General features: G+C 49.7%; 1 long non-coding RNA gene across 1 annotated transcript; it reads left to right on the top strand.

Annotated features, from left to right (window-relative positions):
- Positions 1-289: 289 nt before the first annotated feature.
- On the top strand, positions 290-2,356 carry LOC118669501. The gene is made up of 3 exons (XR_004971989.1): positions 290-519; positions 931-1,124; positions 2,023-2,356. It is a non-coding gene; the product is annotated as an uncharacterized LOC118669501 (long non-coding RNA).
- The last annotated feature ends 9,086 nt before the right edge of the window (positions 2,357-11,442 follow it).

Here is an 11,442-nt window from a genome sequence, read left to right as displayed (position 1 = left end):
CACTGTGAAAGTGTTTTTAATAGCTCTCACTGCAGGGAAATACAGAGAAATGAAAAGAAAAATCGAAGGGTCCCGGCTGATATCTTACCAGCTAGCGGCAATGACTAATGATTTTGCGTTGTATAACTTTCTGGACTTTTTCCTAAGCAAACACACTTTACCAGTTTGGGACGCAAATTCAGTCCCTCTTATTTATTCAGTAATTGCTGGCGCGGCATATGTTCATAGGAACAGGAAGCCTCACTCCACACCCACTGTTACATACCTAACCCCTCTGCCCCAAGGAATCTGGGAGCCCTGGGTCCTGGGGCAGTCATTCTGATTGCAAATGGCAGTTGGAGAGAACTGAACACCCTGAGGTCCCGGCTCCCACAGCTGAGGCGTAGCGCATGGTATTGCTATGGAAACGGCCTTGCAAAGCCTGCTGGGATCATGCCTCGCTGGGACTGCCCCTCGCCCAGAGTCAGGCTCCGAGGTTAGCTGATATCTCACACGTCCAAGTTCAGCCATGTTCTCAAGGTAAGGGTGACCATGGCAGAGGCAGCTGCCTCCAGGGAGGCTCCTGTCCCCCACACACACTGGGCCCAGCCCCAACGAGGTCCTGAGGCTAAGCCAGGTCACCAGCTCTGACCCCCTTCTTCCCAGTGCCATCCCCTGGGGGCTGGGGGCCTCTCTGGCTGGGGCACTCCATCCCAATCTTCATCAGAGGAATTTCCACTTCAACAGGAAGGGGCCTCTGTCCTCGTCCCTTTCTCCCCGGATGTCCCTCGGCCCCCAGCCAGAGAACTCCCTGCAGGCACTGAGAGGAGCCTGCTCCCTCCTTTCCAGGGGAAATCAAGGCGAATTAGCCTCGCCTGTGGGTGACCAAGAGGGGCCTTAAATCCCATAGCCTGCTTCCCTGAACAAAGTCAGTTCTCATCCGTTGTCTAGAAAAAGAAGCTGATAACACCGTGTATTAAAAAGAAAGAAAAACGTTCTGACCTACCAGGCTGCCGTCCACCCATTCTCCAGATGCAAACATTGAGGTCCTTCACTTCTCGAGAGAGCACCAGCCTCCAGCACCAAAATTCATCACACTGCAGTTTTCTCAGGAATTCCCCTCTGGCCCCAGCCCCCCAGGCCAGGTAACCACAGCTGACCCCACAGTACTACTTATGGGGCTCCAGGTGCAGTGGTGACCACCCCTTGGGTCCAAGGAGAAGGAGGGTTTTCTTTCCAGGCCAGAGACGACCCCCACTGCCTGGGCCAACGACACATCTCGTCAACTCAGGGGTCGTGGCAGGAGCTGGGGAGGGCCAGTCCACGCAGCGAGGGCCCCTTGGCCTCCCTGAGTGCTGAGGGTAGGCGGGCTGGCCTGCATGTATGGATGGATGTTCTTTGAGAGAATGTTAAATATGTTTGTCCCAGATTGAGAAAAGAGAAAAGCTGGCCCTTCTGCTCTCCAGCGTCCTCTCCTCCGCCCACTGGCCCACCCCCGCTGTGCGCCTCGTGTTTGGCATTGGGGCGCCCCTCTGCCTTCCACTGGGAAGCACAGCCAGTGTTGGGGGACGAGGAGGTCTGCACCTTCCCTCTCCCACTCCAGCTCTGGGGACGGCACTTTCTGCTCTGGGGGTCAGGACATGGAAGGCAAAGAGCTGGTGCCACCCGCCCCTCTCCCCCAGCTTCTGGAAGCAGAGGGCCCTGCACAGAGCCGGGCCCAAATTCTCACACTCAAAGCCAAACATCCAGTGTTTGGCCTCAGGCTGGGTGGACGGGTGGACAACTCATCCGACCAGCTCTGCGAGGCAGGAGAAGGGAGGGAAAAGGCAAGGACAGTAGCACCTCCGGAAGCTGGAGGAGGAGCAGTGGAGGGCTGGGGCTCCCCAAGGGGTGGCAGCTCCCCGGGCGGGGACAACTGGGGAAGCCATTGCCTGAAGCCCCTCCCAGGAGGCTCCCTGGATTCTCAGTTAACAAGTGAGCGGAGGGACTGAGCGAGGTTCTCACACAGGTTCTCACACGGTGTCCGCCTTCTCACGTTCCCAGGTCAGCCCTCCCCGGACTCCTCTGCCTTCCTGCCTCCAGCCTCTCCCTGCCAGCCCATCCGAGCCTGCTGCTTCCTTCCTCTCCTTAAAGCACCAGTTTTATTAGGTGTCAGGGTTCTGCTCCCGAACCTTCCCTGGCTCCCACGGCTGAGGAGGTGCAGCTCAAATCCCACAGCCTGCATGTGAAGGTCTGTTTGTCTGGGACAGCCTGCTGCCCTGGCATCATGAATATGGCACCTCCTCGCCCGGCCGGCGTGGCTCAGTGATTGAATGTCCATCGATGAACCAGCAGGTCACAGTTCCATTCCCGGTCAGGGCACATGCCCAGGTTTCAGGCTCCATCCCCAGTAGGGGGCATGCAGGAGGCAGCCGATCCATGATTGTCTCTCATCATTGATGTTTCTATCCCTCTCTCCCTCCCCTTTCCTCTTGAAATCAATAAAAATATTTTTTAAAAAATAATAATAATAACAGCACCTCATCTCATGCAAAACGTGTCCCAGTTTGGGCAATAAATGATGCAGTCAACTTGCCTACCGTCCACTCCCAGCGCCACATGCCAGGCTGGTGTCCCACGGTCTCACCGCGAACCTTGAGTCTCCGAGTCAGTGCTGCTTAACTCTGGCTGCTCATTAGAACCACTTGGGGAGCCTTTAGTAAATACCACCGCCTGGGCTCACCCTAAAGCCATTTAATTAAAACGGAATCTCTCCAGACGGAGCCCAGGCTTTGGTGGTTGTTGTTTAAGCCCTGGGTAACTCTGGTGTGCAGCCAGGGTTGGAAATAATTGACCGAGTCAAACAGGTGTCCTGGAACCCTGTCCCTGAGCCTGTCTCAGACATTGTGTCCCTGACTGTTTTCAGAACTTGCTCCCATTGTCTATCACCGTTTTTGAGTCCTACCCAAGCCGCCAAGCTCAGTTCCCACACGGCTTCCCCTTCGTCTGTCTCAACCCCTGAGCTGAAAGGGCCTCCCCTCCCCCACTCCCCCAACAGCTGCGCTGTATTAAGCCACAATCTAGGTCCACGTGTTCCCTCCTTCATAGTCTATGAGTCCCGTGGGGTGGATCATGTCTGATTCATCCCTGGGACCCCAGGGCCCAGACCCAACTTGCAGTCAAGGTCCCCGCCCCCGGCTGAGTGACTGTTACTGCTGACCCTGAACTTGGGCAGCACCACCCACCACCATGCTGCCTCTCCAAGTTAACTTTCTTTTCCTGGGTGTGTGGCCTCCTATCCATCCATCCATCCATCCATCCATCCATCCATTCTGCTTTGTGTCTGAGGCTGCCTTTTCCATCTCCTCTTCTTGATTCCCAGAACTATTAGAGAACTCATCTCCAGCCCCTGGGCAGCCCATCGGACTGTGATGCACAAAAATGGTACCCAGTAAATATTGATTGATATCAACTAATTAATGGACAAACAAAATGAGATAGATCCTTATAATGGAATATTATACCCCAACAAAAAAATTGAAGCTCTGATACAGACTACAATATAAACTTTGAAAACATTATGCCAGATGCCAGACACAAAAGGCCATAAAAGATACGATATCATTCATGTGACATGTCCAGAATAGGCCTAGAAACAGAAAATCGATTAGTGGCTGCCAGAGGGTCGGAGAGGGAGAAAGTGGGACTCACTGTTATAGGTTCGGGGTTTCTTTTTAGGTTAGAAATGCTCTGAAGTTGGATAGCGGTGACGGTTGCGCAACCTCGTGACCGTACTGAAAACCACGGAATTGCACACTGTAAAACGATGAGCTTATGGTATTTGAATTGCATGGCAGTTAAAAGGAAGCATTGCTGATGGACCTTCCCTCCTTGATCCTGTTCTCGGGCTTCAATAGCCACTAGGATCACCAGGATGTTTGCTCAAAGCGCAGCTTCTGGGGCCTCACCTCGGAGCTTCGGAGTCAGCAGATGGGAGCAGAGCCCGGGAACCTGCATCTGACAGTGACTTTCTAAGGGCCACTTCCCTGCTCCCCGAAGGACTTGGGTCTGAGCACTGAGGAGGCAACCTCAGAACCTCAGAAGACAAATAAAATGCTTGAACCTATTATTTCAGGGGGGTGGAGGGGGAGGGAAAGCTGAAGATTTCAAACACAACCGAAACTTTGTTTTTAGTCTGCTTCTTATTAAAAACAGACCGGGACCCAAAGAAACCCCATCAGGGGTAGGTAATGAAGTAATCATGATCATCATAAAAGAACAGAATGGAAACACTGCCTGGCCTGGAGCAAACCACAAAAAAAAAAAAAAATGGTCTTCTGCCTCCATTGCTCACTCAGATGAAAATACCCGCCTCGCCACATGGAGACACTAATTTGGGGAAGGAGAAGTAAAGGTTAGAAAACCTCCCCTCGCTGCCCCTGCAGGGACCCACACCTACAGACACCCTCCTCCAGGCCGGCCTGCTCCGTTTCGGTATGCGCACCGTGATTAGGGCTTTCTCTGGGGTTACAAGGAAGCAGAGTTGTAAATCGGTATTAGGATGGGATCAAAAGGAACGTCTGCATGCAATTATTTGGTTTGCAGGCCAGCATGCAGAGGCACGGCTTTCAAGCCCTGCCTTGGTCACGTGGCCTGCTCTCCCATCCAGGCGCACACATGACTTCGGATCCCCACGACGGAGGGAAGACAAAGGCTTGGGTTTGTATCACTGTTGCTCCTTTGTTCCGGAATGAAGTCTCACTCCACTAAGCTCAGAAGGGACCCTCTCCGCCATCTCCCCTGGCCGGTCCTGAACCATGGCAAGAGGCAAGCTGGCGAATAACCTCTTGCCCCGGAAACTGGCAGTTTCTGTAATCTGAGAGCAGGCATCCCTTGCTTAACAGAAGAATTTCACTTAACAGAACTCCAAATCGATGAGTAAGGGGTAAATGAGCAGACATAACGGTTGCGATGCCCATCTACTGAGCTCCGGGTGCTGTGCTGGGCAATCTCACACCCATGTTCCCATTTCATTCAAATGAGCCATCACAACAACCCCACCGCGGAAGTATTATGATCCCCCACAGAACAGCAAAGAATCGGAGGCTCCGAGAGGTTGCCTGCATTTCCCACGGCCACAGGGCAGGAAGTGGCATTGTTAAATCAAGTAAAAGATGTTCTCTCCTGGTTCAACTCCCAGTCGGGCCACAGGCCCGGGTTGTGGGCTCAAACCCCAGTAGGGGGCGTGCAGGATACAGCCGATTCTCGCTCATCATTGATGTTTCTACCTCTCTCTCCCTCTCCCTTCCTCTCTGAAATCAATAAAAAAATCTATTAAAAGGAAAAAAAGTAAAAGATCTTAAAGGAATGACCCAGGAAAAGAAAATTCTGGGGATGCAGGGGTCCTGTGAGTCCATCTTGTGGTGGCTGGCGGGCGGAGGCTGCTGTAAGTCACACATGCACGAAGGAAAGCAAAGCCCAGTTCGCCAGATCACATCCGAAGCACTCAGCACTTTGCCAAGCCCAGCCGCCACCTTCATCGATGGGCGTAAAACCAATGGGTTGCGTTTGGGAATGGATCTGCTAGCACAGAGGCGTTGTCGTGAGCGCATTCTTGCCATCCTAAGTCACAAGGCTCTGGTCTGGGCCCCTGCCTTCCAGTCCAGCCTCATTTGTCGCTGCCTCTCCATTCCGCTCTGGGTTCCAGCCGATGGCACATGGCTGTCCCCTGAGGGCACCATGGTCCTTGCTGCCTCAGGCCCCGGGCTCCTGCTCTCCCTCTGCCTGCCCTTCTCAGTGACCCCAACTTCATTCATTCCCTGTGATGGGAGGGAAGCGTCATGTGGCCAGGGACTTTGGTTGGCTTTTTCATCACTGCATCTCCAGAGTCTAGAACAGAGCCTGGAACATAGTCAACACCATAAATACCTGTTGAGAGAACCAGTGAGTAAACGGATGAATAAATAACATTTCAGACTCCAGCTCCTACCTTATTCCCTCCGTTGGGTTTTCTCTGGGTCACATGCCCCTGGTTAAATGCTCTGGTTTCTGACCTGCCTTTCTCTTTATTGTGTATATTCAGGTGTGTGATTATGTGTCTAATGGATGACTCTCCCACAAGACCTCCATGACGGCAAGGAGGGCACCTGTTCTGCTCACCATGATACTGTCGGTGACGGTTGTGTGATAGTGTTGTGTAAATATGTGATGGATGAATAAATGGCCAAGCAAGTCTTAAGGAGGTCAAGACTTTCTGAGCTATTTTTATTACATGGTACTCAGAAGAACTAAGAAAAAATAGGTTGGGAATCAATAGATGGAAAAGGCAGTAATCTGATTTTTAAAATGGGCAAAGGCGCTGAATAGACATTTTTTCCAAAGAAGACATCCAAATGGCCATCAGATATATGAAAAGGTGCTCAACATCACTAATCATCAGGGGTGATCCACAGGGATGATCAGAATGGCTCTTATATTAAAAAAAAAAAAAAAAAAAAAAAAAACAAGAACAACAAAAAACAAAGAATGAATGTCTCAAGGATGTGGAGAAAAGGAACCCTGTACACTACTGGCAGAAATATAAATTGGTACGGCCATTATGGAAAACAGTAGGAGGTTCCTCAAAAAACTAAAAACAGAACTACCATAGGATGCAGCAATCCTACTGCTGGGGATGTACTCAAAGGAAGTGAAAGCAGCACCTCGAAGAGATATCTGCTCCCTCTGTGGTTGCCCTAGTCATAGTAGCCAAGACGTGGAGTCCACCTGAGTGTCTGTGGACACGTGAGTGGATAAAGAAAATGTGACAGGTATATATTTATAGTACATAATATCCTATATAATAAAAGCCTAATATGCTAAGCATCTGGTCATCCAGTGACTGGTCGACTGTTCAACCAATCAAAGCGTAATAGGCTAATGATATGCTAAGACCGTTCAACTGCTCGCTATGACGTGTACTGACCACCATGGGGCAGACGCCCCGACTGGTAGGTTAGCTTGCTACTGGGGTCCAGCCGATTGAGACTGAGCAAGATGGGCTGGACACGCCCTGGAGCCCTCCCGCAGTCCCTCCCCGGCTCTGATCGTGCACTGGTGGGGTCCCTTGGCCTGGCCTGTGTCCTCTCACAATCTGGGACCCTTCGGGGGATGTTGGAGAGCCAGTTTCAGCCTGATCCTGCAGGCCACTCCCCTCGGAGGGCACCTGACTCGGGGCTCATGGCTGGCAAGCACTGTGGTGGCAGCACAAGCCTCTCTGGATTGGGACTGATTGGGCGCGAGGCAGGCGCAGTGGGGCCGGGATGAGCGGGAGCGGCAGGTAGGAGCTGCAGGCAGGTAGGAGCGTTGGACTGTGGGTTTTGGCCTGATCCCCACAGGCCACCCTGAGGGACCCCACCTGTGCATGAATTTGTGCACTGAGCCTCTAGTATATTTATAAGGGAATGTTATTCTGACATTAAAAAGGAGGACATTTGCAACAACGTGGATGCACCTGGAGAGCATTATGCTAAGTGAAATAAGCCAGACAGAGAGAGATAAATGCTGCATGCTATAACTTATATGTGGAATCTAAAAAAAAAAGAAAGAAAAAGTCTAACTCATTGAACTGGAGAGCAGATTGGCGGTTACCGGGAGCTGGGAGTGGGAGAAATAGAGAGATACATGGTAAGGCAACAAACTTTTAGATATAAAATGAATACACTCTGGGACCTAACATACAGCATGGTGGCTATCGTTAACAATACTGTATTGTATACTGGAAATTTGCTAAGAAGGTAGGGCTTAAGTGTTCTCACCACCAAAAAAAAAAAAGTAACAATTTGAGGTGATGGATATGTTAATTAACTTGATTGTGGTAATCATTTCACAATGTGTATTTATACCAAATCATCACGTTGTGCACTTTAAATATATACAATTTTATTTGTTAATTATACCTCAATAAAGCTGGGAACCAAAATCATGTCTAAACGGCCAATTATTTCTCTCCAGAAGAACACATTCCTGGTTTTCGAATGAAAATCAGTGGGAAAACGAGGTTCGTTTAAAAGTCCGTCGCCTTGTAGCCATTCTTGATGGAGTGCCTGTGCCCCATTAAGTTCGGGGACCTTCGTGAGATTAATCTGATTTACTGCTCATGCGCTTCCTGAAGCATGTGGTGGCGGGCAGAAGATGTGGGCTGTGAACGCCTGGGGGGATGTGTAAAATCTTCCCAGGAGCCAACAGCCAATCCGTTTTCATGGCTCAGTTTGCAGGGCTGCCCGGCAGACCCTGGTGTAAACCTCAGCGGCCTGGGGCAGGCTGAAAGCCGGGACATGTGGAGGCCAGAGACAGGGCTGGGACAAGCCACCAGTTGACAAGTCCCCCCGCAGACCACCCTGCCACTTCCTCTTTGCTGGTAAAAAGTTTGTCATCTGTGCCCACGGGGAGGGGGACTACCTCAGTCGTGGGGGTGCTGATGGGCACGGGAGGCCTGGGGACCGCAGAGCTCCTGGAACCGGGCAGAAGCCACTGGAGCCAGAGCAGGCAGAATCCAGGTGCAGAGCAGCTGGTCTCACTGAGGCCCCCAGTCAGCCAGCATGGTCACTGGCTCCAGGGCCAGAGGTCTGATTGGTCACCTCTATCTTGGTGCTCACGGGGGCAAGGGATTCTTTCAACACAGGCAGGTGTGTTTTTTACCTGCCCTAGTAGGCTGGGTGGGTCCTGCTGGCAGCAAGAAAGACAATAGTAAAAGCCCCTCACTCTTTTGTGTGGGGGGGGCAGAAGGGGGGGTACAAAATATACAAAATATAACACTTAGCATGTTAACGCTTTTTAATTTTATACCCCAGTGATGTTAAGTAAATTTACAGTATCATGCAACTATCACCATTTCAGATCATTTTAATCATCCCAAACAGAAACGCTGAACCTATTAAACAATAGCTCCGCAGCCCTCCCCTCTCCAGCCCCTGGTGACTGCCATTCTATTTTCCATCTCTCTGAAATCACCTACTCTAAGCCTCATGTAAGTGGAATCCACAATACTTGCCCGCTGGTGTCTGGCTTATTTCATTTAGTACGATGTTTTAAAGTTCATCCGGATTGTATCATGCGTCCGAATCTCACTCCTTTTTAAGGCTGCATAATATTTCGTTGTATGGATATACCACATGCTGTGTATCCATTCATTCATCTGTTGGTGGCACTTGGGTTGTTTCCACCCTTTGGCTATTGTGAATAATGCTGCTATGGACATGGTGTGCGAATAGCCCACCATCTTAGTTTCAATTGAGATCTTAGTTTCAATTCTTTTGGATGTACACCCAGAAGAGGCTCCCAAATCATATTGTAATTCTATTTTAAAAAGTAGAATTAGCCCTGACCAGTTTGGCTCAGTGGCTAGAGCGTCAGCCTGTGGACTGAAGAAGTCCCAGGTTTGATTCCGGTCAAGGGCACGTACCTTGGTTGCGGACACATCCCCAGTAGGGAGTGTGCAGGAGGCAGCTAATGGATGTTTCTCTCTCATGGATGTTTCTAACTCTCTATCCCTCTCCCTTCCTCTCTGTAAAAAATCAATAAAATATATATATTTTTTTTTTTTTTTCTTTTTTTTTTTTTTTGGCTTCTTTATTTTTTTTTTTTTAAATTAAATCTTTATTGTTCAGATTATTACATTTGTTCCTCTTTTTTTTCCCCCCATAACTCCCCTCCTCCCAGTTCCCGCCCCACCCTCCGCCCTCACTCCCCACCCACTGTCCTCATCCATAGGTGCACGATTTTTGTCCAGTCTCTTCCCGCATCTCCCACACCCCTTTCCCCCCCAGGAATAGTCAGTCCATTCCCTTTCTATGTCCCTGATTCTATTATAATCAACAGTTCATTCTGTTCATCAGATTATTTATTCACTTGATTCTTAGGTTCACTTGTTGATAGATGCATATTTGTTGTTCATAATTTGTATCTTTACCTTTTTCTTCCTCTTCCTCTTCTTAAAGGATACCTTTCAGCATTTCATATAATACTGGTTTGGTGGTGATGAACTCCTTTAGCTTTTCCTTATCTGTGAAGCTTTTTATCTGACCTTCAATTCTGAATGATAGCTTTGCTGGATAAAGTAATCTTGGTTGTAGGTTCTTGGTATTCATCACTTTGAATATTTCTTGCCACTCCCTTCTGGCCTGCAAAGTTTCTGTTGCGAAATCAGCTGACAGACGTATGGGTACTCCCTTGTAGGTAACTGAGTTTCTTTCTCTTGCTGTTTTTAAGATTCTCTCTTTATCTTTTGCTCTTGGCATTTTAATTATGATGTGTCTTGGTGTGGTCCTCTTTGGATTCCTTTTGTTTGGGGTTCTCCGCGCTTCTTGGACCTGTAAGTCCATTTCTTTCACCAGGTGGGGGAAGTTTTCTGTCATTATTTCTTCAAATAGGTTTTCAATATCTTGCTCTCTCTCATCTTCTGGCACCCCTATAATTCTGATGTTGGTACGCTTGAAGCTGTCCCAGAGGCTCCTTACACTATGCTCGCATTTTGGATTCTTTTTTCATTTTGCTTTTCCGGTTGGGTGTTTTTTGCTTCCTCGCATTTCAAATCATTGACTTGATTCTTGCGCTCCTCTGGTCTGCTGTCAGGGGTCTGTATAATATTCGTTATTTCAGTCCGTGTATGCTTAATTTCTAGTTGGTTCCCCAATATAAGATCGAGGGTCTTATTAGTTTTCTTGTAGATCTCATTAAGTTTATCAGCGGCTTCTAAACAGTTCTTGAGAGACCTTAAAAGTGTGGTTCTGAACTCTATATCTTCCATTGACAATTTTGTCCTGTTTCTTTGTCTCCGCATTTTGTTATGCTTCCTTGGTGCACCCCCTAGTGGTCTTTGTTCGCAGTCTTATAGTTAAATCTTGATTGTTGTAGCTAATTCCAGGGAGGGTTTGACCTCCAGGCCAAGTGGCTATGAGAATCAGCTGTGTCAGCAGTGAGAGAACTTCTGTCCTCTAGGGAGGTGCTAATCTAGCCTTTGCCTGAGGCTATCCGGCAAATGCCTGTGTGCGGGGCTTGGGCAGGGCGGGGCGCACAGGATCAACAGGGTGGGCCAGAGAGAGCAGTTATGGCGGCTCTCAGTCCTGTCCCCAGGGGCTCTGCCCCTCTGAGTCCCAGCACCCTATGCAAAGCTCGGAGAGAAAGCTACACTCGCTCTGACCGAAGCCAGACAGTCCCGCTTCTCCCGTTTGAGTCTGGGTCGCTAAAGACTCGCCCGTATCTGGAGCTCAGAGTCTGCGACTCCCTCCCGATTGAAAACGCCAACCGCGCCCTCCGCCGCCAGCCCGCTCCACACACTCCGCACCTCAGAATTTGACTTCAGCACTGCGCCTCCTCTGAGTGTCCGTATGCGTTTCTCTTTCCTCCTAGTTGTAGGACTTCCACTCAGCTGGCGTTCCTGTGGTTCTGGGTGATGTCCCTTCCGTTTTTTGGTTTCACTTTTGAAGTAGTTGTTCAAAGCAGCAA

The sequence above is a fragment of the Myotis myotis genome, unplaced genomic scaffold (assembly GCF_014108235.1).
Source record: "Myotis myotis isolate mMyoMyo1 unplaced genomic scaffold, mMyoMyo1.p scaffold_m19_p_14, whole genome shotgun sequence".
Classification (NCBI taxonomy): Eukaryota; Metazoa; Chordata; class Mammalia; order Chiroptera; family Vespertilionidae; genus Myotis; species Myotis myotis.
This window is presented reverse-complemented; position numbering and strand designations above follow the sequence as displayed.